General features: G+C 39.9%; 1 long non-coding RNA gene across 1 annotated transcript in view; it reads right to left on the bottom strand.

Moving 5' to 3' along the window:
• LOC139363710 (uncharacterized) overlaps positions 1-27,118 on the bottom strand; it is a 130,471-nt gene that overhangs the window by 72,818 nt on the left and 30,535 nt on the right. The window contains exon 2 of the long non-coding RNA XR_011624499.1: positions 2,115-2,182. This is a non-coding gene — a long non-coding RNA (uncharacterized lncRNA). The remainder of the gene's footprint in view (positions 1-2,114; positions 2,183-27,118) is intronic.

Genomic DNA, 27,118 nt, shown 5'->3' with positions numbered 1-27,118 from the left:
CCACCACAGTTTCTTTATCCACTCATTGATTGATGGGCATTTGGGTTGGTTCCATGATTTTGCAATTGCGAATTGTGCTGCTATAAACATGTGTGTGCAAGTATCTTTTTCATATAATGACTTCTTTTCCTGTGGGTAGATACCCAGTAGTGGGATCGCTGGACCAAATGGTAGTTCTACTTTTAGTTCTTTAAGGAATCTCCACACTATTTTCCATAGTGGTTGTACTAGTTCACATTCCCACCAGCAGTGTAGAAGTGTTCCCTGTTCAATGCATCCAAGCCAACATTTACCGTTTTTTGATTCATTCTTGCAGGAGGACTTCCCTCTATGTATATACACACATCCTGTGTCCCACTTATCATCGTGGCTCATCAGGGAGCTGAAATTGAGGAAAATAATAGTAGCTAATCCACCTTGGCCAGGTAGCATATTTGTATGATAGCTGGAAGCTTCGAAGCCCAAGTGGTGTGGATCTTTGAGGCAGATCAATAAAAGACAGATTTTGGGACAGGAAAGTCTTTCTGAAACTCTTGAATTACTTCCTATAAATGACCAAATATAATGCCATACACAGCTCACAGGAGACTCTTAAAACTGAATGGTGAGATCTTGCGAAATGATCTTCTTTTGGCTGCACAAAGCAATTGCCTATACTTGAATGGTGGTAAGCAATGCTTGAGACAATGAATTTGAGAGTCCTTTTTAATAGAATGAACTCTTGCAGGTAATTTTCAGGCAACAACTCAAATTCTTTAGCTGAAAAACTAATTTTTAGCTTTTGTTTTCCTGTTGATGTGTTTTTCAGGCAGGTGGAGGATTTTCTTAAGCATTCGGTATCTGCAGAGTTATGCACATCTTTGTGAAGAGCCCAGACAAATTAGAAAGTCAAATTAGCAATGCATATTTAATACTGTTTTGTAGTTGTTGTTGTTTTTAAGTTGGCAGTGATGTTTACTCTTTGAGGGGGAGTTTATAATTATGCAAATTGGAGAAACAGTCTGCATATGGTATAATGATAATGCCTTGGGTTTTGTAGCTAGAGTCTTTCTTTCATTTTACCCATGACTAGAGGGGAGGTTAGCCAAGTCTGGTGCCTGCTTTCTCTGCCATGATGGAGTATATGAGGTCTTGGAACTTGAATAACTTTATAAGCTTTCTTCTTAGAGGAAATACTGTTGAGATTTTCATAGTATCATCTTATAGTAGACACTATTGATTGCCTTTACAATTACTACTCATTCTTCCTTTATTCTTTCTAATAAGATTTTAATTTTGTTTATATATCCACTTTTCTCCACACAACCACGTAGTTCAGGGAATGTAAGTCCCATTCTTAACACCAAGAAGGGACTAGCAATTAGTCTAAACCAATCATGGTTATTCCATTTGCTTTGCTAAGGACTGGTTTAGGCAAGGGTGTGTAACACATTTCCGGCCAATAAATGTGAGAGGAAGTTTGTTGGATATTGATGAGACAGTCCATTGAAGAAGTCATAATCCAAGTCTTGGTAACATTACTGATTTATTCCATTGGCAATCTATGGACCTCTCTTATCTTAGGACTTCTTATGAGGGCCAAAAACTTTTTTCTTTTTATTTAAGCCACCTTGAATATCTACTTTCTGTTATTTGTAGCCAATAGCACATCTTAAGTGATATATACTTTGACAGGTCCTATGTTGTCTGGGGAATATATACAATGGAGAAAGTTTAAGCCATCTACTTGGCAGCTGACATACCAGATCAGTTGATGTTTATTTTACTGGGTTGGAGGAAGAAATAGCGGTGGTGTTTTTTTGTTTGTATGTTTTGTTTTTTGTTTTTTGAAATTTAGACTCAGAGGGTACATGTGCAAGTTTGTTTCATTGGTATATTGAGTGGTGCTGAGGTGTGGGCTTCTAATGACCCCAATGCTCAAGAAGTAAACATAGTACCTGATAGGTAGTTTTTCAAGTCTTGCTCCTCTTTCTCCTTCCCTCCTTTTTGAATTCCCAGTGTTTATTGTTCTCATCTTTGTGTCCATGTGTAAGAAATGGTAGTTTCTCATCTTGGCAGTGGAAAGGAGTTCATATCTCCACTGAATGAGATGAATAATAGGAAAAACTACTTACCCTTCACACTGTTGCTTTCATTGAAACAAATGTCACCAGTTGGTTCTGATTCTCTTGTCAAAGGAAGCCTGCATGACACAGGAGAGAAAAGAAATACAAAATATACAATCTCATTTTAGTATCAGCAATAATCAATTATTTTGCCCTTTTCTCTTTAACTGGATGGCTTTAGCTTTAGACACACTTTATAGAGCAAGTTGAATAGATTCCCAGGGAGCTGTCTCAGTAGAAACATTTTATTCCTACCAGGGAATCAGGTCTGCTACTTTATCTTCCACCATGCAGAATGCAAATTATGTTCCCATAGATCCTCAGCTAAATGCTTAATTGTTCCATGAAATGTGTGCTGGTCCAGCCCCTCAGTGCATTTCATCTTTTTTGTCACATTGACTGGTTTCAGAATGGGCATGGGATTTCAGGCCAATGAAAGTCAATTCTGAAACTTGTGTTGAAAATGTAGTAGAAGGTCTCTTTCTACTGTACTTGCAATGATGGAGACCTAGAGCTGCTGGAAGCCAACATGGGAAATCAACACTGCAGTTTTGAGCGAGAGATACCTAGCTTTGATGTTATTTGGACCCCCAGATTTAACTATGATTGAATTTTTCAGTTGTGTGAACCAACACATACCCTTCTCTGCTGAGGCTAGTTTTTGTTTTTCTCTTAAGCCATTGGGTTTTCTGTTTTTCTTATTTAAAAAAATCCTCACTAATATAGAAAACAGGGCAGGTACGATCATTTTCACTTCATAGAGTATGAAATAGAAGCTCAGAGAGAGGTCAGGGTGGGAAAATTCAAGACTCCTATTCAAGGGCTCCTTCCATTCCATTCTACTGCCTGACTCATTCAGTAATTCATTACAGTAACATGGAAAGAGTTGACACACTCATTGCTAACTTTACTGACTTTTAACATTTCCGCTTTGGAGACAATGAAGTTTTCTTCCACAAGGCTACCAAGTGAGATAATCTATATTATTTTAGCAAGGTAAAGATTATTCACACGCATATGCACGCATACATACTCTACAAAAGGCCATGGTAGGTACTTTAGATTTGGGCAGAAGATCTCCCTATAGGGTCTGTCCAAGATGCAACTTGGTTCTTGTTGAAACCCTCACTCTCCAGGGGACATCTGAGCTAAGTCAATGGACAGCCTCGGCCTCCTCAGTCTTGTCCTGATTTTGGTCATCTGCATGCCAGCTCTCTGGTGGCCTGTGACTAATCACAAACAAACTCTCCACCCAGCTGACTGACCTGCCAAGGGCCCAGTTCATTCTCAGTGAGTCACTAAACAGAGGTCACAAAGAGAAAGTCCATAGCCCAAATCCTGCTCCTTGATGGGTTTTGACACACACACACACACACACACACACACATACACACACACGTTATTTGGACTACATTCACACATTGAAAATTTTTACTTAAGGTTAGATTTCAGCTTCACATTAAAAAAATTTCAAAAAGCTGTCAACATTATTTGCATTCCCACACAATGACACCAGCTGAATCTGAGTGGTGTCTACAGGGTTCAGGCAGGGCACATTTACTTCATTCACCTTATTTCCTCATCTGTCCTCCTTTACTCATTTCTGCCACATACCTGGCTGTGTTTTCAACCCTTGCCCCAACCTTCCTACAACCTGTTATTGTTGGCTAAGTTAACTGAGATGCCACCTTGCCCTCCAGTGGCCGTGTCTGGAAGCAGCCTGGGTCCAGCCAGGTTTCCACCTCAGCTTCCAGTCCCTCCATAAATAAAATGGCACCACTGTGTGACTTTTTAATTTTCTCTTATCCTTGTTAAATCTTCCAAGTTCTCTGTAGAAAGTAGGAATTATCTATTTAAATCAGAAAAATAAGTTAATAAATGCTCTTGTGAAAATAAAACTTCCCTGTGTCCTGTGTGGGGGGCAGGAATTTGGGGAGGCTGTATGGTGGAATCAGCTAGGCACTGGAGGAGGTGTCAGAAGATTGGGATACTCTATGATCTTTTATATATTATTTCTGTCTCTTGACCTCGGTTTCCCTATCAAATAAGGAAGCCAGGTGTGCTAGATCAGAAGCTATAAATTGGTGGCCCCACAGGCCATATCCAGCTAATAGATGGTATTATTCCCCCTTATTAATTAGATGCCAACAGCTAAAAAGAATGTTTCAATTAACAATCCAGATTACAGACTTCTTGGAACTGTCTAGCAACAATCAACAATGGTCCAGTGATGGTTAGATGGGGTAAAGTTTTGCCCCAGTCCTCATCCACTTCCTAGAGGTAATACATTCACCTTCACCACCTGTTTTATTTGTTACATTGCCCCTGCCATTATAGGCATTTGCTCTTCCTAATCTCCAGTGAGATGACCTCTAGAAACCCTTTAGCCCTCATTGTGTGAGTGGAGGCTGGTGCTCTGAGGGTTAGAGACAGACAGTCTGGAGAAGAGGAAAATGTTCTGAGCAAAAAGCTCACCCTGGGACATTCCAGTAAACCTTAATGAATTGCTCCTCCTCCCTACTTGGCCAAGAGTTGTAACAGCAAGACGCCTAGGTCTTTATGAAGGTCCCACTACATGGTTAAACCTAAAAAGGCAACAGCGGGTTTTGAAAGTAGAAATATTCTTCCGTTGGGGTTGCTAGCTGATTCTCTAAGTAATTTGCAATTCAAGTGTCTCTTTGTTTTGTATGAAAATTTGCTGCTATCTGGAAAGTGGGGAAGAGCTAAATTGCATCCTGCTGGTTTTACTTTGGCTGTATCAAAAAAGAAACTGTTAATCTGGTTCCATAATTAACTTTCCTATTCTAAAAAGGCCCTGGGAGAGAGTCCAGAGGGTGGCTGTCAACTCCCTGCCTCTCTTCTCAATAACTCCTTTCAATAGGATGCCCTGAAAGGAGAATGATTCCAGGTGGGGACTGGTCTTGATTTTCTAATTTTTCTTCTCCTTTATCACCATCCAACCACTATTTAGTGAATAGCTACAGTGGGTAAGGCACTGTGCTGACCAGTTGTGGGCATAAAAATAAATAAATCCCTGTGGAGCTGCCAGAGAACATAAGTAAGTTAACTTTCCATCCATCCATCCATCCATCCACTCATTCATCCAAAATGAATGAGCAGATGAATATAGAAACAGGTTTCTATATTATGCCAGACACTGTGCTAGGCATCAGTATGTGACACATACAAAGATGACTTAATCAACATTCAAGAATTCTAAAGTGAAGAGATGAATTCTGACTAGAGCCTCAATAGTTGGCCTCATGGAGAAGATAGCATTTACATTTATTTTGGCCCGTTGATATTTATGTGCATGCATGCATGAGTGCACACACCCTCGTGTACATGCACACATGTACATGTGCATGACATGCTGGTGAGACAGGCTAATTGATTCAAGTAGAGGTATGTAGGCTGGGAATTCAGTTTGACCATCACCAGGAGACCCCTTTAGCAGTAGAAGCGGGTTTGAACTAACATTAAGTGCTAACAAATTTGAGTACAGCCATGCCACATTTAATAACAGAAATGCATCATTAGGTGATTTTTTTATTGTGTAAACACCATAAAGTGCACTTACACTAACCCAGATGGTAAAGCCTACTCTACACCTAGGCTATATAGTCTAACCTACTGTTACTAGGCTACAAACCTGTACGGCATGTTACTTTACTAAATACTGTAGGCCATTGTAACAAAACAGTAAGTATTTGTGTATCTAAACATAGAAAAGGTACAGTAAAAATATGGTAGTGTAATCTTATGGGACCACTATTGTGTATGTGGTGTGTTGACTGAAATGTCATTTTGTGGCACGTGACTGTACTGCTAGGCACTGTGCTAAGCATTTGCATCTATTATCTTAATGAAATTTCATGATGCCAAGCATAATCATTGGCTACAGACTACAGATAGGAAACAGACTTAAGGAACAGGGAACACATTGACAGAATAGATAGTGGAGGTGAGACCTGGGTTCATGTCTGATTTTAAGCACAAAGTTTAACTTCTAGGCAATATAGCCCAGCAGGGGGTTGGGGATGGGGAACCAAAGAAGGACTTAGGTACCTGTCAACCAATCAAGCAGTCAGTCAATCAACAATGTATTCATTTATTCATGCAAATACTGTATATGTTCGCTGAGTACTCTGGAGGTTGGGTATAAAGAAAACAAAATAGGCAAATCCCTTGTCCTCTTGGAGCTTCCTTCCCAGGGACCTCACACTGAAGTGCTTCCCTCCTCCAAAGTGCACAAAGGAGAAAGTATAATGAGGCCAGAGTTAATCTCCAAGTTGATCCCCCAGAAGACTACTCATTGGCTGACCTTTGCCTAGTTCCATCCAGATAATTTAGATGGTACCCAGTTGCCTTATTTTCTTTAAGGGACATTTGTTTTCTCTTTTCTCTTCTTTCTGAAATTACTGCCTTGGGTATGATACACCTATTTTCCAATCTTATCCTCAATTGCAACTTGAAAAAAATCTGTAAAGAAGTTGCTGTTTGCAACCCACTCAACAAATCTAAGTACTTTTTCAGTGTTGCTTAGACTATTTTAGGTCTGGCTTTGAGGAAAGTTAGAGAGAAACTCTAGTCTTAACCCTGGTCCCCAGTTCACATCTACCTGAGAAAAGCACTCCCAGAAGTCACCAAATTCTGCCTTAAACGTAGCCCCTGAAACATCTATTAGGTGTCTTTTATGAGTTGGTGCATAACTCCCAAGATAAATGAGGAATCACTCAAAGACACTGCCTTATTCCTGAGAATTAGAACTGGGCAGGAGTTCTGACTGTCAGGGCTATATGTAAGCATCAAGGGGAAATTACCCTTTTAATTATTGCACCTGTGAATGAGGAGGACAGTTGAAACAAGATCATAAGTTGACAGAAGGATGAGGTTGCCTAAGGAACCTTGTATTCTCTGACAGAATAATGGCTCCCTGAAGATGCCCATTCCTTAATCCCCAGACCTGGGGAATATGTTCCATCACATGGCAAAGGGAACTTTGCAAGTGGAATTAAGGTTACAGGACTTAAGATTCGGAGATGATGCTGGATCATCGGGGTTGGCCCAGTGTAATCACATGAGTCCTTAAAGGTGAAAGAGGCAGGCAGAAGGGCTGATGCATTACACGATGATGGAAGTAGCAGTAGGAGAGATCTAAAGTGAGAGAGAGACTGGACCCACTGTTGCTGGTTTGAAGATGGAGGAAGGAGGTCATGAGCCAAGGAATCTGCGCAGCATCCAAAAGCTGGGAATAGAACTCAGGTGAAAGCAAGCAAGGAAATATAGGACTGCAGTCCTACAACTGCAAGGAACAAAATTCAGCCAACAACCTAAATAAGAAAGAATACAAATTTTCCCCTAGCACTTCTAAAAGAGAGCACAACTTTGCCAATATCTTGATTTTAGTCTAGTGGGACCCATGCTGGACTTTTGACTTACAGAACTGTAAGATAAAGCTGTGTTGTTTTGAGCTTCTACATTTGTGGTAATATGTTAGGGTAGCAATAGGAAATGAATATGCTGACCGTTGGTTGAACCTCTATCCATTGGTAAGTGTGATCTAGGAGCAAGTGCAGCTTGAAACCTGCCTGTGCTCAGTAGGAATTGCTGTCATTAAACATGGCATAAAATCCAAAATGACAGTGACTTAAACACCTAAAGTCTTGTTTTTTTTGCTTCAAACAAGTCTGGAGATAGGCAGTCCAGGGCCTTCCACTATGGTGGTTCTATGGTGTCATTAGGAAAGAAGGATGATTCTGACTTTCTGCTGTCACTTCCAGGGTTAGTGCTTATTCTTCTGATCCAAAGTGGCTATCAGAGCTCTAGCCATCACACCTCAATTACAGGCAGCAGGACGAAGAAAGTGCAAAGGAAGCTGTTGCATTAAGAATACATCTCAGTAGCTGTTTATGATACTTGCACTTCTACCTCATTGGCCAAAACTTGGTCACGGGATCACATATAGCTCTATAGAAGGCTAAGGAGGATAATACACTCAACGAAAAGTTAGGATTCTTATCACTAAGGAAATAAGAGAGAATGGACTTGGAGAGAAAACTGACAGTATCAGCCTTTGTGTGGTCATTTTTGTGGGATTACTGGATGGTTCTCAAAGGGCCACAGCTATTAAAATGACTGTAGCTAGGATGCAAGCTTTTCCCTTCCCACCAATCAAAGGCCCTTCTCTCCCTCTTTACAGTCCATTCTCCTAACTCCAATTTCCAGTCTACCTTAGTCCTATCCAGTGTTAAGGGCCCATTTCAAATCTTACCTCCTCCAATAAGTTATCCTAAATTCTACTCAGAGGAAATAAATCCCCGCTTCCCTAAACTTTCATAAACTGGGTTATATGTACCCCTTGTCACACTGCATTTTATGTGGGCATTGCTACTGCCTTCTGGAATGCAGGCCATCCTATTAATCACAGTTGCATTTCCCACAATGCCTCAAACACAGCATGAACTCAATATATGCATGACATATCAGAGAATGTGATCTTGCCCCCCAGCATCCATAGTGTCCCTTTTATTTTAGAAATAAACCCCCTTCCTGGAACTAAGTGTTATCTGGGTACGTTGGTTATGCAGCTAGAGACTTCAGAGTCAAATCTCCTTTGTGGTTACGTGGAAGCATGTGACTATGTTAGGGCCACTGGAATATGAACAGGCATGGTATTTGCAGGTTCTGAGTCACCTCTCTGAAGACAATTCTACTTGCCAGGACTCTTTCCCCCACTTCTTTCCTGTTGGCTGAAAACAGTACAGCAGTCACCTTGGACCCAGAGATGGAAACCACATGCCAAGGATGGCAGAGCCAACCAGTCAGCTTGTGACTCAGGACTATCTGCAGCTGTCTACTTGCCCTAGATTTCCTACCCACCTTTGGATGTGAGGATACACACACTCTCTCTTCTAAGCTGCTTACTTGGTCTTCGGGGTAATGGTTTACCTGTGTCTCAATTCATCCACATGATCAATGTAATTGGTCACTCATGGCCTGTGGGTCGAATCTGGCTTCCTTTCTACGTGTCGTTTTCTAGGAGGGTGGCACTAACCCTAAAATGACATGACCTAAAACACTCAACTGAACACACACATGCCATGCTCTCAAAGCAGTTCAGAGCACTTGATGGAGGTGCGGTTCAGCCTCTTGCATCCTGCTTAGCCAGGATGGCTAAGGAAACAGATTTGTGCCTAGCATTTTATTATTTCTGCTGGAGTCACTCTTGAAAATATTTTTAATCAGGAGTATGTTCAGACTTCTTAAATAATGTTTTGCACCAACATTTATTGCTGATTCATTCTTCTCAAACCAATCATTTTAGAAAATTGTCTTTTTGCTGCCTAAGTATTTTTTGCCATTTGAAACTTTGTCTTCAAAGTTTCATTTTATTTTTCTGCCATACCCTTTAGGAGCCTATTTTGACAATTCTGCTGAACATTCATTTCCTAGCTGACTATTAACAACAAAATGCCTTGTATCTGTATGTAGTTTTATTTTAATACGTTCCAAAGCCTTTTACAATCTAATAGCACAATTATCAGAGAAGCCTGGCAAGTTATACAGCTTAAGTATTAGTATTTCCACTCTGTAGACCAACAGTCATTCAGAAGTATTTATACTGTCAATACAGTCATACGCTACATAACATCTTGATCAACGATGGATCATGTATGCAATGGTAGTCCTGTAAGGTTACAATGGAGTGAAAACTTCCTGTCACCTAGTGCCAACGTCATGGCTGTCACCACATCATATTGCAAGTACTTTGTTATAAATTTAGTGTAGCCTAAGTGTATGGTATTTATAAAGTCAACGGTAGTACATAGTAATGTTCTAGGCGTTCACATTCAGTCACCACTCACTCACCGACTCACCCAGAGCGATTTCCAGTTTTGTAAGCTCCATTCAGGGTAAGTACCCTAATGCAAGTATAGCATTAAAAATTTTTTTCATACTAACTTTTTACTGTATTTTTCTGTATTTAGATACATGAATACCATTGTCTTACAATTACCTACAGTATTCAATAGAGGAACATGCTGTGCAGGCTTGTAGACTAGGAGCACTAGGCTGTACTATATAGCCTAGGTGTGTAGTAAGCTATACCATCTAGGTTTGTGTAAGGACACTCTATGATATTAGTACAAGGATAAATTGTCTAAAAACACATTTCTCAGAATGTTTCCCTGTCATTGACATGTGACTGTAATTTTTTATGGCAATAAAATGTCATTCTTTTAATTTATCCCATACATGTAATTGACAGTTTTTGAGGAGCTAATATGTGCTAGGAACTGTCCTCAGCACGAGGAACACAGTAATGAATTAGACAGACAATATCCCCGCTTCTAAGTATCAGGGGAGCAGTTAATGAATTGCTGCATTTTGAGCAGGATGGTGAATGTCTACTGCCTTGTCTGTCCTGCATCCCCCTCCTTCCTCTGGGCAACTGATTTCCTGCCGCTCCAATCCTGTGATTCTGATGGGGCTGCTGACCACAGAGGAAGGTAGACGATCCAGGTCTGGCTTTTCTTAATACTGCATTCCTCTGGCCACAGTGATTGTTTCAAGTGAAGTCACTTGACTTAAACCAAAGTCAATCAAAGTCTTTTCTGGGATTTAGAATTTAGAAAACAGGAAAAGATAGAAGTTCTTTGATTTGTCATCACTGGGCTGGGATGAGATAATCCTGGAGTAAACTGTGGTTGTACCTTTTGCCACATGGAGGAGGCCTTTTTGCAACAGAGGAAGCCTCGCTTTCCCCACCCAGTTGTAAGTTCTGGCTACATGGGTCTTCTGACTATTCCAAAAACATCAAACTCCTTGGCCTCTTAAGGCATTGTGTTTGGAATGGAATGCCTTCTCCAGCCTCTTTGCCTAACGGATTCCTTCAAGTCTCATCTAAATTTCACAGACCTTCTCTTATTCCTCTACTTAAAGTAGCATCATTGCCAATATACTCTCTCATAGCACAATGTTTATTTCATTCATACTATTTCCAAATTTCAAAATAGCACTTTTTTTTTTTTACTGTTACTGTTATTGTCTGTTTCCTCCATATTGTATTATATTCCACCAATGCAAGAAATGCTTTTGTCTCATTATCTCCCCAGCACTATGCACACTGCCTGGCAGAGAGCCCTCAATATTTGTTGAATGAATGAGTGAATGAATGTATAAAAAGATGAATGCTTCTCACTGACTGTAAGGATGGAGGTCCATGTTAAGCTATTTCGTTTATCTTCTTACAAACCATCTTTTCAAAAAAAATCCTTATTCAAAAGAAAAAGAATATCTTGAGCTGAGTCTCAAACAGGATATCTCAATTGCAAAATATCTTTCTTAAAGTTTCACAGCTACCTAGACAAAAATATCTTCCCAACATTATAGGAAATTCCCACATTACCATGCATTTGGGTAAAACCATTGAAGACTGGAGTAGAGAGAAGCCTTGACTCAGATTGGTGTCTACTGTACTCTCCTGGGTAAGTCATTTCCTTTCTCTGTCCTAACGTTTCTGTACCTGGCTCCTTTGTTTTCTAGCACAGAGACTTGCAGCAATTCACTCATCTCTGAGCTCCAGGATAGTCATAATGAATAGAGGGGAGAATAGTGCCCCCTAAAGAGATATGTCAACATGCCAGTCTTTGGAACCTATGAATTTTTTTTTAATTTGGGAGAAGGGTCTTTGCAGATGTGATTAACTTAAGGCTTTTGAGATGAGAGGATCATCCTATTCAGGTGAGTCCTAATTCCAATGACAAGTGTCCTTATAAGAGAAAGGCAGAGGGATATTTGAGACACAGTAAAAGGCGATGCAACCACAGAAACAGAGACTGATGTGATGTGGCCACAAGTCAAGGAATGCCAGCAGCCACCAGAAGCTGGAAGAGTCAAATAATGGATTCTCTCTTAGATCCCCCAGAGGAAGCATGGCTCTGTGAGATTTTAGACTTCTGGTCAGCAGAAGTGTAAGATAATGCATTTCTGTTGTTTTAGCCAACGAGTTTGTGGTAATTTATATGGCAGGGGTCATTCTGCCCCCTGAGTTCAGACCCCACATTGAGGTCAGGCTTTACTGTCACCACATTTAGTGACTTCACCACACCAACTCTAAAAACCAGAGATGCAGAGACAGAGACAGACAGGGAAGAAGGCCCCATGAAGGCAGAGGCAGAGGGTGGAGTTACAAGTCTACAAGCTAAGGAACACCGAGGGTTGCCGGCCATCACCAGAAGCTAAGCAGCAGCAAGAAAAGCTCCTCCCTTATACCCTCAGAGAGAGAATGGCTCAGCTGACTTTTTGATTTCAGACTTCTAACATCCAGAACTGTGAGCAAATACATTTCTGTTGCTTAAAGTCACAAAATGTGGTGCTGTGTCATGACAGCCTAGGAAACTAATACATGGGGCAAGGAAAAGACTTTTTTTTTTGGGGGGGCAAAATCTCACTCTGTTGCCCAGGCTGGAGTGCAATGACATAATCTCAGCTCACTGCAACCTCTGTCTCCTGGGTTCAAGCAATTCTTGTGCCTCAGCCTCCCAAGTAGCTGTGATTACAGGGATATGCTACCATGACCAGCTAATTTTTGTACTTTTATTCGAGATGGGGTTTCACCATGTTAGCCAGGCTGGTCTTGAACTCCTGACCTCAGGTGATCCACCTCCCATGGCCTCCCAAAGTGCTGGGATTACAGGCCTAAGCCACCATGCCCGGCCATGAAAAGACTTATTTCATTGTTAGTGAAATGGAAATCCATCAAAGGGTGATAGGCACTAACAAAAGCTGATTTTGTTTGTTTTTCAGGCAAGTGTCTCGCCGGGTGCAGTGGCTCACGCCTGTAATCCCAGCACTTTGGGAGGCTGAGGTGGGTGGATCACGAGGTCAGGAGATCAAGACCATCCTGGCTGACACAGTGAAACCCCATCTCTACTAAAAATACAAAAAAAAAAAAATTAGCAGGGCGTGGTGGCAGGCACCTGTAGTCCCAGCTACTCGGGAGGCTGAGGCAGGAGAATGGCATGAACCTGGGAGGCGGAGCTTGCAGTGAGCCGAGATCGCACCACTGCACTCCAGCCTAGGCTGCAGAGCGAGACTGTGTCTCAAAAAAGAAAAAAAAAAAAAAAAAGAAAAAAAAAAGTGTCTTAAATGAGTAAAAAGTAGTCCTTGGGCTCAGAACACTTCCCCACGTCTTTCCAAGGCTACGATGCCTATGCCATTTGCAGTGTCCTCCACCATGTAACTGCCCTCTGAGCAGGGACAACGTGGCACACTGGGAGATTAGTCATCTGATTTAACCATCTCCACCACCAACCACTTGAGGTTTCAAAACATGTCCCTTCTATTTTTAAACAAGCAGCAGTCTACTTCTGCATTATAAATTTAGTTCCCTTTTCCCCAGATACCTGGTGAGGCCATGTGTTGTCCCTTGTCCTACTCCCTCTAGCCCCCTTCAGATCTAATGGAAAACATTACACAGTTCAAAGTCACTGTTAATTAATGCTGATGTTTGCTTTGCTGACTTTGGTATGAAATGTGCTTATTTGAGGGAGAGAGAGCATGTTTCTTCTAATTCTCAACACCACTTCCAGTATGAACCTAAAAATCAATGGATGACTGGATTCAGATGCACAATTACAGTCCGAATTCAGCCACTCACGAACGCTAGCACCTGACACTTGGGGAAAAACAGGTATCTTAGGAGGAAGAATGGCCAAATGGGGAAATAGGGTAGAAGCTAGAAGGTTCTGGAGTGCACAGCTTTCTGCAGCCTGACAGCATTTAGACCTCCAAGCTTATTAGAGTTCTGGAGAAAATAATTTTCTTTATTCCTTAAAACTGATGGATTCACTCATAGTTCTCACCCATTCAAGATGAAGTTTCCTGACTAGGAATCTGAACCCCAGTCTTTACCAGTTGTAACAAGGAATTTTGAGTTAGAGCACTCAGTGCCAGTTACTGAACTAAATGCTGCATATGCTTCATATCATTTAAGAAGGAAAAATGGGCACCATTGATAATGGTGAAAATGACAGTAACTGTCATTTATTGAGTGTCATAATCTTGGCTCATACTTCATATACATTATTTCATATAATTCTGTCATTTCAGGGTAGTAAAGTATGAACTTGGAGTCCAGCACCTCGGTTTAAATCCTGGTTCTGCAACTTAGTAGCTAAATTACTTTGATTAGTTGCTTAATCTCTCTAAGCCTCAGTTTCTGATCTATAAAATGGAAATAATAAAAATGTCAATCTTAATAGAATTAAATGAAATCCTGTAATACAGTCTGGCTTATAATGATGATTACAACAATTATAACGATGATAATAGTAACAATTACTATAGCATTTACTAAGTGCAAAGAGTTTACAAATGTGACCATTGAAAAGCAGAGAAGTCAGAAACTTGTCCTTTGTTATACAGCTAAAGTGTGGTATAGGTGGAATTTGATCCATTAATGTTAGCCATTGTTAGGGTTATAATCTGGAGTTCTAACTACAGTGTTTTGTACAAAGTGTATGCTGAATAAATATTTGTAGATTGATAAATTATAGGCAGTATATTCTTGCCAGGGGAGAATCTTGGATCTTGTTTAATATTCTCCACTTATATGGGATTTGGCTCCTAATATAATTGGTTTCTTTCTTCACTGGATTCCACAAAGATAGGCCATTTTTCTTCACCTTTCAGTGTTTGCTGAATCTGAGCAGAAACTATTTTCTAGCTGTGATTTGGGAAGAATGACATAGCTTAAGAAACACATTTAAAACATCCATACTTCAAGGATGAGGTATAGGCCTACTCTTCTGGGAAGCTTTGACATTTCCCTTTCATCTGGAGCCCTACAGGGCCCTTCCACCCAGGTCTTTCCGTTGCTTCTTATCAAATAGGTTTGTAACGCCGAGTTTGCCGGCTCTTGGTCCCTTTTACATGCTGTAGAATCCTGGTTAGCCCTCAGAATCTCCTAGAGTTATTTTCAGGAGCTCTTGGGGGAGTTTCCCATGCACTGATGCAACTCTGGTCTCCTCCTTGATATCTGTGGCCCAGGAATCCACTAACGATGTATTCACCCAACACTCCAGCTGCCAGGGTCCTCTGCGAACACTGATTCTCTGTCCAGGAAGCTTCCAAAGACGCAAACCCTACTGGGGCTAAAATGATGCTACTTTATAGAAATACTGCAGATACTGTCCCTCTCTGCAACTCATTGTTCCCTCTGTCTCATTCATCCTGCAGTGGCTCCACTTATGCTCATCTCTCACGAAGTCCTCCAGGTAAACAGCTCCATTAGCCTCTCCTTGTATCACCCATCACCTTCAGCCTCAGACTACAGCCAGGCTGAGTGACTGGGAAATGTCTGATTTTTCCTTTGCAGCTCTTATTACAAAATGGCAATCACATATTTATTTTGTGCAAATTCGATCTAATGTCTGTCTTTCCCATTAGATGGCAAACTCCACGAGGGAATGGATTGAATATGCTTTATCATTCCTATATCCAGAGTAGCACAGTCTTGAACATAGCAATGCTTAATAAAAATGTATTAAATGCATGACTGCTTTGTTCTTCTGAACCCGTACTCCCCCAAATCAGGTATCCAGGTAAAGACAACAGGAGTTCTAACTCAAATCAATGTCTAGGAAGAGCTCAACCACTCACCCGGACCTCTAGCAATATACAGGCCAAGCCAAAGTTCATCAGTTAATGAGACAGAATCGAAACCTGGATTCCAAGTTCAGGCCTTGAGCTTAGTTAGAAGATATTTACATGATCCTTCCCACATGGTTCTTCCAAAGAGACTGGGAAGCTTTGGAGGTGGGAACAATGCCTTCTTCATCTTAGCATCTCCCACCTCATCTAGCATAATGCCTAGCAAAGAAGGTCGTCCAAGAAATATTTATTGGATGCAGGCAGCCAATATGATGGTCAAGATGAACATTTGCCAGAATGGTAGAGTTCCCATTGATCTGCTACAGGCTTCCAGCTGTGTTTGTAGAGGTGTTGGTTGAGACGTGGAAGGGATTTATGCAACAACTTTTCCCTTCAGATTGCCTCTCTGGAAATGGTTCATACCAGTTCACATTAGGTGCTGAGAAACAATTTCCTAAAAATATAGATGGGCCATAAAAGCCTAATATAAGCTGAGGACGATGACCACCTCATGACTGCCTTCTTCCGCAGTAGTCAAGGGGATGGGCTAAGGGGTTCCTGAGGTGTCCCAATTTGTGAAGAATTTGTAGGCTGACATTACCTGAGGAAAAAATCAAGAACATGCCTAACTTACAACCATTTCCTGCTTTCAAGCCAACCTATATCAGTGGTTCTCAACTGGAAGCAATTTTGTCCCCCAGAGGACATTTGGCAATGTCTAGAGATATTTTTGGTTATTGCACCTGGGGAAGTCTACCGATACGTAGATGGGACAATGCCTGCGCTATTGTTAAACATCTATGGTGAATGCACAGAACATTTCCCAGCCAACATCTCCCCAACAAAACATCAGTAGGACTGAGGTGGGGGAAATCCTGACTTAGACAAGTTCAAAACACATGGCAAGGGACACTGCTAAGTTCACATGGAGAGCCTGATACTGCTTAAAGCACTTGAGTTCTTTTCCCCTTTCTTCCAGCTTAAAGTTAGTTGCTAATGGCTTCAGCCTCCTGAATGTGGAGACTGTACATTAGGGGGCAGCTTAGTTTCAGACTTGCAACCGCTGCTGTGTCAGGATTCAGAGTGTGTGTGGGGATGCTTTTGTCTGGCTTCTTCTCATCTTTCTTTTGCTGAGCTCAAGGGGGAGGAATCAGTTTCTCTTCAGTTTCACGATTCTGCATCCCCCATCCCCATTCCAGAAAAAGGCAGGAGGGGAGATAACTGGGGGACAACATAAGGTTGTCAGCTGCTTGCTCAGAAGGAAGGAGTTACTTCCAGCTGACCTCACTCTCCTACACACACTCCCTGGGCAGACTTTCGCTCTCATGTGCTTTCTCCATGGCATGCTCCTGTTCAAAAGGCTTCTGTTGGCTCACTTGGCATGGTGGGTTTGGAAGCAGCTGACCTGGGCTTGACTTGCCGTATAACTTTAGATCTCCAAACCTCAGTTTTTTCCTTTATGTTGAAGGAGGATGTTATGATCAACTGTTTACATTGTGCTATATGGATTAAGCAACCACACCATCACTACTGTTGACCACTATATCCCAGTTAACACTGCCATGAAGATTATCATATACCAGGAACTGTGCTAAATGCTTTATACATTATTTGATTTAAGACTCATTGTAACTCATTTTTCAGAGGCATCAACTGAGGCATAGAAAGAGGCTACTTGGGCCGGGCACGGTGGCTCATGCCTGTAATCCCAGCACTTTGGGAGGCGAGGAGGGTGGATCACGAGGTCAGGAGTTCAAGACCAGCTTGGCCAACATGGTGAAACCCTGTCTCTACTAAAAATACAAAAATTAGCCAGGCTTGGTGGTGTGCGCCTGTAATCCTAGCTACTTGGGAGCCTGAGGCAGGAGAATCGTTGAAACCCGGGAGGCGGAGGTTGCAGTAAGCCAAGATCATACCACTGCGTTCCAGCCTGGGCAACACAGCAAGACTCCATCTCAAAAATATAAATAAAAAGAGGTTACTTGTTCAAGGTCACATAGCTTGTACATGGTAGAAAAAATTTAAAATTGGTGATCCAACCACTGAACTCTACCCAAATAATACTGAGAAAGAACTCTGGATAATGTGAGCTGCTATGCAATCTCAGAATCTTTTCCCCATGATTTATATTTGTTATTTATTTAACTAATATTTATTGAGTGCCTCTTAGATGTCAGAGACTATGCTGGAGGAGGTCAACAGAGGTTTTTTTTTTTTTTTTTTTTTTTCCAGCATTGCCCCTGTAGGATTCATGGGGAGGCGGAAATCAAATTTCTGACTTCAGTTGCTGACTGGAACTGGAGTTACTGTGCCCTGATGTCCTCCTGTGTTCAAAAGCACAGATTCAGTGCAAAAATACAAAACAAAAACAAAACTAAGTCAAATGTCCTACCCTTGCACCCATGCATAGAGATAAGCAGATCTGTTTGGCCAAATAACTACTTCTATAAGGGATGAGGGTTATGTGTTGTGTAGTCATCACTTCCTTAGGGAACATTTTTCGTCTTTGTCAAAGTCCTCTTTTTGCAGTCTTATCGTAGTATGCACCTCTCCTTCTTAGCAGTTGTCCGGTCTCAATTGTATACTCATGTGTGTGTATGTGATAAATACATGAACTATGTTGTACTGTTTTGCTCATCATTCGTTCCTCAGTGTGTACTCCTGGGGTGGAATATGGAGAGTGCTCTATCAATATCTAATAAATGTATTTGAGTTCATACTATGTGTCAGCCCCTGTGCTAGGATCTTGACATGCATTACCTTGCATGTGAGAATGGATGAGTACTGACATTTTTCCAGATGAGAAAACAGACTTAGGAGTCCATAGTCATATAGCTGGTAGATTAGGATTCTAACCCAAGTTCATATGGATCCAAAGTCTCATGTCCCTTTAGTATCAAACTAGACCGGAGTTTGAAAACTACATTTGCAAATTTGTAATCATTTTGCAGAGAGTATGATCAGCAGTGGGGACTGTGGACTCCAGATTCAGTCAGTTTGAGTTCAAATCTTGGTTCCATTACTTCATAGCTATTGGACCTTGGGATATGCGTGCATCTTATGACTCAGTTTTCGTTATAAATAAAATAGAAATGAAAACAGTAGTACCTCATGATGTTATTGTGAAGGCTAATTGGATTACAGCTCTCCATCCATATATGCAAGAGATTGGTTTCAGTAACCCCCCACCACCAAAATCCATGCATACTAAAGTCCTGCAGTCAGCATTGCAGAAATTACATGTACCAAAAAAAGGCCTTCCAGATACATGGGTTCCCTCAAATACTGTATTTTCAATTTGTATTTGGCTGAAAAAAAGCTGTGTGCATGTGGATCTGTGCAGCTCAAACCTGTGCTATTCAAAGGTCAACTAAATTTGTGACGTGTTTAGAATAGTGCTTGGCACATTGTATATGTCTCTATATTACACGTGTTTGCTTTTATTCTCCTTCTTGGAGAAAGAAGAGCTTTAAAGACTATATATCATTGTTTATATATCATTTTTAGGATTCTGCACATGAAGTATCCTAATCTGATAAGAAATGTTGAAATTCAAGTGCTGATGATTAAAATAATTTAGCAGTAATTAATAATAATGTGTGTCTCCTGCATGGCAGCTCCTCAGCATATCCACATTAAACAATCACTGGTATTTAACAACATCTTGTTAAATTTAATTGTCTTGTTAAATCTGAATTAAGTGTATCTTAAAGAAACTATTTAGATCATCACTGAGGTTTTAAGCTGTCTGCTTATTTTAGAAGTTGAACCAGAATGCTGTTGATTTCAGGTTTGGCACACGTACGTGGACATTTCTGGGTTACTACACTAACTAGGTCACACTCACCTGGAAGGGTCACCAAGACTAACCCACATTCTCCAGAGCCAGAAACCGATCTCGCCACCTGCCTGCCAGGGCCCCAGGTACAGTGAAATGTGAGGCACTTAAGAGCATTTACACAGTGTGGGCAGTGGCCCCTAATGCCCCAGAGGCTCTTGTTAACTTGTCTGTGTTTGGCTGCTGTGTGTGTGTGAGCAACCGACTCCAGGTTTAGGATGGAGAGGGTATTAGTCAGGGTTCTCCAGAGAAACAGAACCAATAAGATATGTAGGTATTTGCATATTTGTATTTACTATGAGGAATTGGCTCACACAATGATGGAGGCCAAGAGGTCCTGCAATCTGTCATCCGCAAGATGGAGACGGAGGAAAGCCAGCGGTTCCAAGGCCTAAGGCCTCAGAACCAGGGGAACCAATAATATACATCCTAGTCCAAGGGCAGGAGACCCATGGCCTAGCTCAAGGAATCAGGCAGAGAGAGTGAGTTCCCACTTCCTCCACTTTTGTGTTCTAGTTTGGTCCTCAACAGATTGTATAAGGCCTACCCACACTGGGGACAGCCATCTGCTTTACTCTATCCACCAGTTCAAACGCTAATCTCTTCTGGAAACGCTCTCACAGACACACCCATAAATCAAGTTTAACAGATACCTGGGCATCCAGTAGTCTAGTCAAATTGATACATAAAATTAACCATCACAGAGGGATTCCATGTAAAGAGAGTTGCCAGTCAAATTACACTCCCCTGACCCAGGGAGTGCAACAAATTAGAACCACGGAAGAAAACAATACATATACCTGTTAAAAAGGAATGAATAGTTTTGTAGATACCAGTATGAAAATTACAAGGGAGAAATCAAGGGGCAGAAATGTATCTATAGTCGCTCCTATTGTGTTGCAAAAATAAAATTTACATGTATGTTTATAAATGCATGAACTTTGCTGGTAAGAGTGATTGTCTCTGGTAAGGAAAACTATTTGGTAAGGCACAAGGAAGGAGGGAAACTTAATTTTCACTGTAAACCATTTTTCTTGTCTTTTAAATGTTGTGCCACATGCCTAGATTACCATTCAAGATAGACTTTTTAAGTTAGAGCTGAGTAAGAAAATGGACTGTGCTTTGAAATGGCGAGCACATAGAGAATATTTGAATAGACAGTGAAGATACCTTCTCAGAGATGTTATAAAGAATACTTTGATAACACTCAACAATTGGATACTTTTTTCAAGCACATGTATGATAGATTTTATAAAGCTATAATAATTAAACACAAGGTATTAACTCAAGGGTAAACAAACAGTCCAATGAAACAGAATGGAAAAATTGAGAAATTAGTGGAGAAGGATGGACATCCACAGTGAGAAATAGCATTAGGATAACTGAACACTGTTATATCCATGTGATAAAAAGAGGACTGTTTGATCATACAACATATACAATTTTAGGTGAATTCAATTTTTAAATGTGATAATGTTGAATTTAATCTGAATGCTGTATTCCCTAAATGCATAGATAGCAGAGAAATCTCTTTACGTTTCTAAGGTTCTAGAACTGACTAACTACAGTGGGCTACCCTGCTCTCACATGTTCCTATATATGTCTGACTTCTACCATTTTCAGTGAATATGACTCCTTTTTGTACCTGCCTTTAAAAAACCCCAAGTCCCCTGGTCTTTTACTTGAGATGCTTCTCATTAATAAATGCTATCTCTGCTATAATAGCTTGAATAAAATAATCTCCCTTGTCAAAAAACAGATGGGAGAGAGTTCTAAAGAAACATAATCAAAGTCAATATGAACACCTTGATTGGATCTTTATTCAGTCAAAAAATCCGTAAAAGACACACTTGGAAAAGTGGAGAAGTTTAAATATGGACTGAATATTAGAATGCGTTGAATTATTGTAAATCTTCTAAGGTGTGACAATAAAATTGTGTTTGTATAAGAAAAAAAGAATACTTTGGAGAAAAGATTGGGACTTGGAGACTTTCTAATGAATTTGTGATTTTATTATTCTGATATCCCCCAAAATGGTGATTGCACCATATTCCTTATGAGGACAATACTTTGAGCATGGCAAGTTGTCTCTGAGAGTTGTCAGGGGATCCTATACCATGAGCATGGCTTTGGTGACTTCAAAACGTTTGTGGACAAATTTGACCTTGTGTTTTCTGTTTTTGCTAATCATTTATCTTTCAAAAGGCTGAAGAATCTATATCATCACCTCTCCTCCACTTAACAATTATCATTCCCTTTAATCAGTTTTAAATACACCTTTCCTTACCTTAACTGTATTGGCCACATCATTCTCTCTCCCTGGAATGTTCTGCCCCAAACTCTTGGTATGGCTGGATCCTTCTTATCCTTCCAGTGTCAACCCAAATCAGCCATTTACAGGAAGATTTTCTGTGACCATTTTATCTAGGTAGTTCCTCCATTGTTCTCTAGCACATTGCCTCATTTCTTATTGTTAAGGAAATGTATGCTCATTTTCTAGGGCTGGCATAACAAAGTGCCCCAAAGCAAGTGACTTAAAAATCTATTGTCTCAGTTCTGGAGGTTCAAAGTCTGAAATCAAGGTGATGGTAGGATGGGTTCCTTCTGGGGGCTGTGAGGAAGCATCAGTTCCATGCTTCTTCCCTGGTTGCTGGTGGTTTGCTGGCAGTCTCTAGTATTCCTTGGCCTATGGAAGCATCACCCTAATATCTGCTTTCATGTTTACACGGTGTTCTATGTGTGTTCCTGTCTCTGTATCCAAATTCCTCATTTTTACAAGGACACCAAGCATATTAGATTAATTTTAAAATTTTTCTGTAACTTGGGTTAATTTTTACTGTGACAGCTACATAGTAAAAACGTTAGGCTTTGTAGGCACCATTTGTTCTCTGTAGCTTGTTTTACTTCTTCTAAACACACCTTTAAAAATATAAGAACAATTCTTAACCTGTAGGCCATTTAAAAACAGACTCTGCTCGTCAAAGTTGGCCTGGGAGTAGTAGCTTGCTGATCCCTGCTCTAAACTGACAGTTTTTATTTATTATCATTTTATTTCAGATTATCCATCTATGGCCACTAGAAAGATAGATGACCAAGTTTTTCTTATTTTTTTCTACTTGACACATAATTATACATATTTCTGGTGTGCATAGTGATGTTGCAATACATATAATGTATGGTGATCAGATCAGGGTAATCAGCATATCCATCATCTCAAACATTTATCATTTCTATGTGTTGGGAACATTCAATATCCTCTTTCTAGCTATTTGAAACTATATATTATTGTTAACAATAGTCATCTTACAGTGCTATAGAACATTGAAACTTACTCCACCTGTCTAGCTGTAATTCAGTTTTTCTCTCTTACTGTGCTTGTCTGGTTTTGACTTCAAGATTATGTTAATTTTAAATTTGAATTGGAAGTGTTATTTCCTGTTCTAGCACAGTTTAACAGTGATATTATCTGAAAAATTGCATTGGTATGTGCAGAAGGGATTGGGATTGAGAGAGATTTTTTTTAACTATTCATTCTATTTTCTTTGATGGCTATGATCTCTTACTGGATATTAGGCTTTTTAGCTCTTTAGTAACCATTTGGCTTTTCTTTTTCTTGAATCAATTGTGATAAATTGTATGTTTTTAATACATTGATCAGGTAACCTAAAGGTTTCAAAATTGTTGGCCTAAAGTAGTACATAATATTCTGGATCTCTTGTTAACCTCTAAGTATCTTATTTTCTTTATATGATTAATTTTGTCAGGAGTATGTTTGGTTTGTAAGTCTTTTTAGAAAACGAACTATTGACCTTTTATTTTTTCCTCTAGTTTGTTTTTTAAATTTTTTATTTTTCTACTATTGTACTATGTTTTTTTATTAATGTCATCTTCTTTCATAATATGGAAATTTCAGGCATTAATTTTTCTACCATGGTTTGCAATTTGATATGTAGCATTTTCATTTTTTGTGCTAAATATTTTCAGTTTCTATTATTCTTTTTTGAGCTATTTAAAGTTTTAAAAATATTCCTAAATGTATGAGATTTTTAAAAAGCTATCTTTTTATTATCAATAATTTAATCGCTCTAACTAAATTGGTTGGTATGATACCAATCCTTTAGATTTATGAAGATTTGCTTTATGTTTAGTGCATAGAAAATTTTGTAAGTTTTGGTGTGTGCTTGAAGAGAATACCTATTCTCTAATTTGGGTGGTGGGTTCTCTGTGTGTCCATTTCATCAAGCTTGCTAAATGTATTTTTCATATATTTTTAAGTTCTTAAATTTTCATATGCTTGATCTTGTAATTAATCAGAAAGCACTTCTAATTTTCCATCAAAATTGTGGTTTTATAATTCTGTAAATTCATTTATACTTATGAGGCTATGTCCTTAGATGCAGGAAAATTTTAGATTTCCTGATGGATTGTAATTTTTATCAGTGTTGTAAGCCTCTTTATTTCTAGCAATAATATTGCTTTAATGTCTTTTTCATGTGATGTTGATCTTGCTATGCCAACATTTTTTCAGTTACAAACTTTATCCTGTTTGGGGGTTGTTCAACTTGTTGGATTTGTAATTTTATAGTTATCGTCATGTTTGAAAAATGTTCAGCCATTATCAAATATCAAAATCAGAAGTTCAGTAGGATAGGGCACCAGTCAGAGTTTTGAGTCCCTCTTTCCAGGTCCTAGCTCTGAGATGACATTTCTAGACATACCCTGGGCCAGAGGGGAATCTCTGCCTTGAAGGGAAGGACCCAATCCCAGTCCTGGCAGGACCCATCACCTGGTGACTAAAGAGCCTTGGGCCATGAATAACCAGTAGCAATATCTAAGTAGTATGCAACGCACCTTGGGTGACACTCTGAAACTTGCTGGCTTCAGGTGAGACTCAGCATATTCTCATGGGGAGTGATTACGGGGAGAGGTTCCTTCTACTTGAGAAAAGCAGAGAGGAAAGTAAATAGGACTTTATCTTGCACCTTAGGTACCAGCTCAGCTACAAGAGAGTAGAGAACCAAGTGGGTTCTTGGGGTCCCTGATTCCAGGCCTTGGCTCTTGGACAGCATTTCTGGATCTGCCCTGGGCTAGAGGGGAGCCCAGTACTTGGAAGGGTGATTCCCAGGCCAGGCAGCATTCATCACAAGCTGCTGAAGAGCCCTTGGACTTTAAGGAAACACCAGTGGTAGCCTTCAATTGACATACTGAAGGATTCATCAGAGTATTTAACAGCAGAATTGATCAGGCAAAAGAAAGAATTAATGAGCTTGAAGACAGGATATTTGAAAATACAGAGTCAGAGGGGACAAAAGAAAAAAAGAATTGGTCTGCTTGGTGCAGAGCTGAGTTCAATTCCTGGATATCCTCATTAACTTTCTGTCTCATTGATCTGTTTAATGTTGACAGTGGGGTGTTAAAATCTCCCATTGTTATTGTGTGGGAGTCTAAGTCTCTTTGTAGGTCTCTAAGGACTTGCTTTATGAATCTGGGTTCTCCTGTATTGGGTGCATATATATTTAGGATAGTTAGCTCTTCTTGTTGAATTGAACCTTTTGCCATTATGTAATGGCCTTCTTTGTCTCTTCGGATCTCTGTTGGTTTAAAGTCTGTTTTATCAGAGACTAGAGTTGCAACCCCTGCCTTTTTTTGTTTTCCATTTGCTTGGTAAATCTTCCTCCATCCCTTTATTTTGAGCCTATGTGTGTCTCTGCACGTGAGATAGGTCTCCTGAATACAGCATACTAGTGGGTCTTGACTCTTTATCCAATTTGCCGGTCTGTGTCTTTCAATTGGAGCATATAACTCATTTACATTTAAGGTTAATATTATTACGTGTGAATTTGATCCTGTCATTATGATGTTAGCTGGTTATTTTGCTCATTAGTTGATGCAGTTTCTTCCTATCCTCGATGGTCTTTACATTTTGGCATATTTTTGCAGTGGATGGTACTTGTTGTTCCTTTCCATGTTTAGTTCTTCCTTCAGGAGCCCTTGTAGGGCAGGCCTGGTGGTGACAAAATCTCTCAGCATTTGCTTGTCTGTAAAGGATTTTATTTCTCCTGAACTTATGAAGCTTAGTTTGGCTGGATATCACATTCTGGGTTGAAAATCTACAACCATCTGATCTTTGACAAATATGACAAAAACAAGAAATGGGGAAAGGATTCCCTATTTAATAAATGATGCTGGGAAAACTGGCTAGCCATATGTAGAAAGCTGAAACTGGATCCCTTCCTTACACCTTATACAAAACTTAATTCAAGATGGATCAAAGACTTAAATGTTAGGCCTAAAACCATAAAAATCCTAGAAAAAAACCTAGGCAATACCATTCAGGACATAGGCATGGGCAAGGAATTCACGTCTAAAACACCAAAAGCAACGGCAACAAAACCAAAATTGACAAATGGGATCTCATTAAACTAAAGAGCTTCTGCACAGCAAAAGAAACTACCATCAGAGTGAACAGGCAACCTACAGAATGGGAGAAAATTTTTGCAATCTACTCATCTGACCAAGGGGTAATATCCAGAGCCTACAAAGAACTCAAATTTACAAGAAAAAACAAACAACTCCATCAAAAAATGGGCAAAGGATATGAACAGACACTTCTCAAAAGAAGACATTTATGCAGCCAACAGACACATAAAAAAATGCTCATCATCAACTGGCCATCAGAGAAATGCAAATCAAAACCACAATGAGATACTATCTCACACGAGTTGGAATAGCAATCATTAAAAAGTCAGGGAACAACAGGTGCTAGAGAGGATGTGGAGAAATAGGAACACTTTTACACTGTTGGTGGAACTATAAAGTAGTTCAACCATTGTGGGAGACAGTGTGGTGATTCCTCAAGGATCCAGAACTAGAAATGCTATTTGAACCAGCTATCCCATTACTGGGTATATACCCAAAGGATTATAAATCATGCTGCTATAAAGACACATGCACATGTATGTTTATTGTGGCACTATTCACAATAGCAAAGACTTGGAATCAACCCAAATGTCCATCAATGATAGACTGGATTAAGAAAATGTGGCACATATACACCATGGAATACTATGCAGCCATAAAAAGGATGAGTTCATGTCTTTTGTAGGGATATGGATGAAGTTGGAAAACATCATTCTGAGCAAACTATTGCAAGGACAGAAAACCAAACACTGCATGTCCTCACTCATAGGTGGGGGTTGAACAATGAGAACACTTGGACACAGGAAGGAGGACATCACACACTGAGGCCTGTCATAGGGTGTGGGGATGGGGGAGGGGTAGCATTAGGAGATATACCTAATGTAAATGAGTTCATGGGTGCAGTACACCAACATGGCACATGTGTACATGTGTAACAAACCTGCATGTTGTGCACATGTCCCCTAGAACTTAAAGTATAATAATAAAAAAAAGACTGTGTTTGTCAAAACTCATAGAACTATTCACTAAAAAGTTAAATTTTATTTAATGTAAATTATACCTCAATAAAATTTACATTCAAAATAGAAAAACAAAT

This window comes from Macaca nemestrina, chromosome 6, assembly GCF_043159975.1.
Source record: "Macaca nemestrina isolate mMacNem1 chromosome 6, mMacNem.hap1, whole genome shotgun sequence".
Classification (NCBI taxonomy): domain Eukaryota; kingdom Metazoa; phylum Chordata; class Mammalia; order Primates; family Cercopithecidae; genus Macaca; species Macaca nemestrina.
This window is presented reverse-complemented; position numbering and strand designations above follow the sequence as displayed.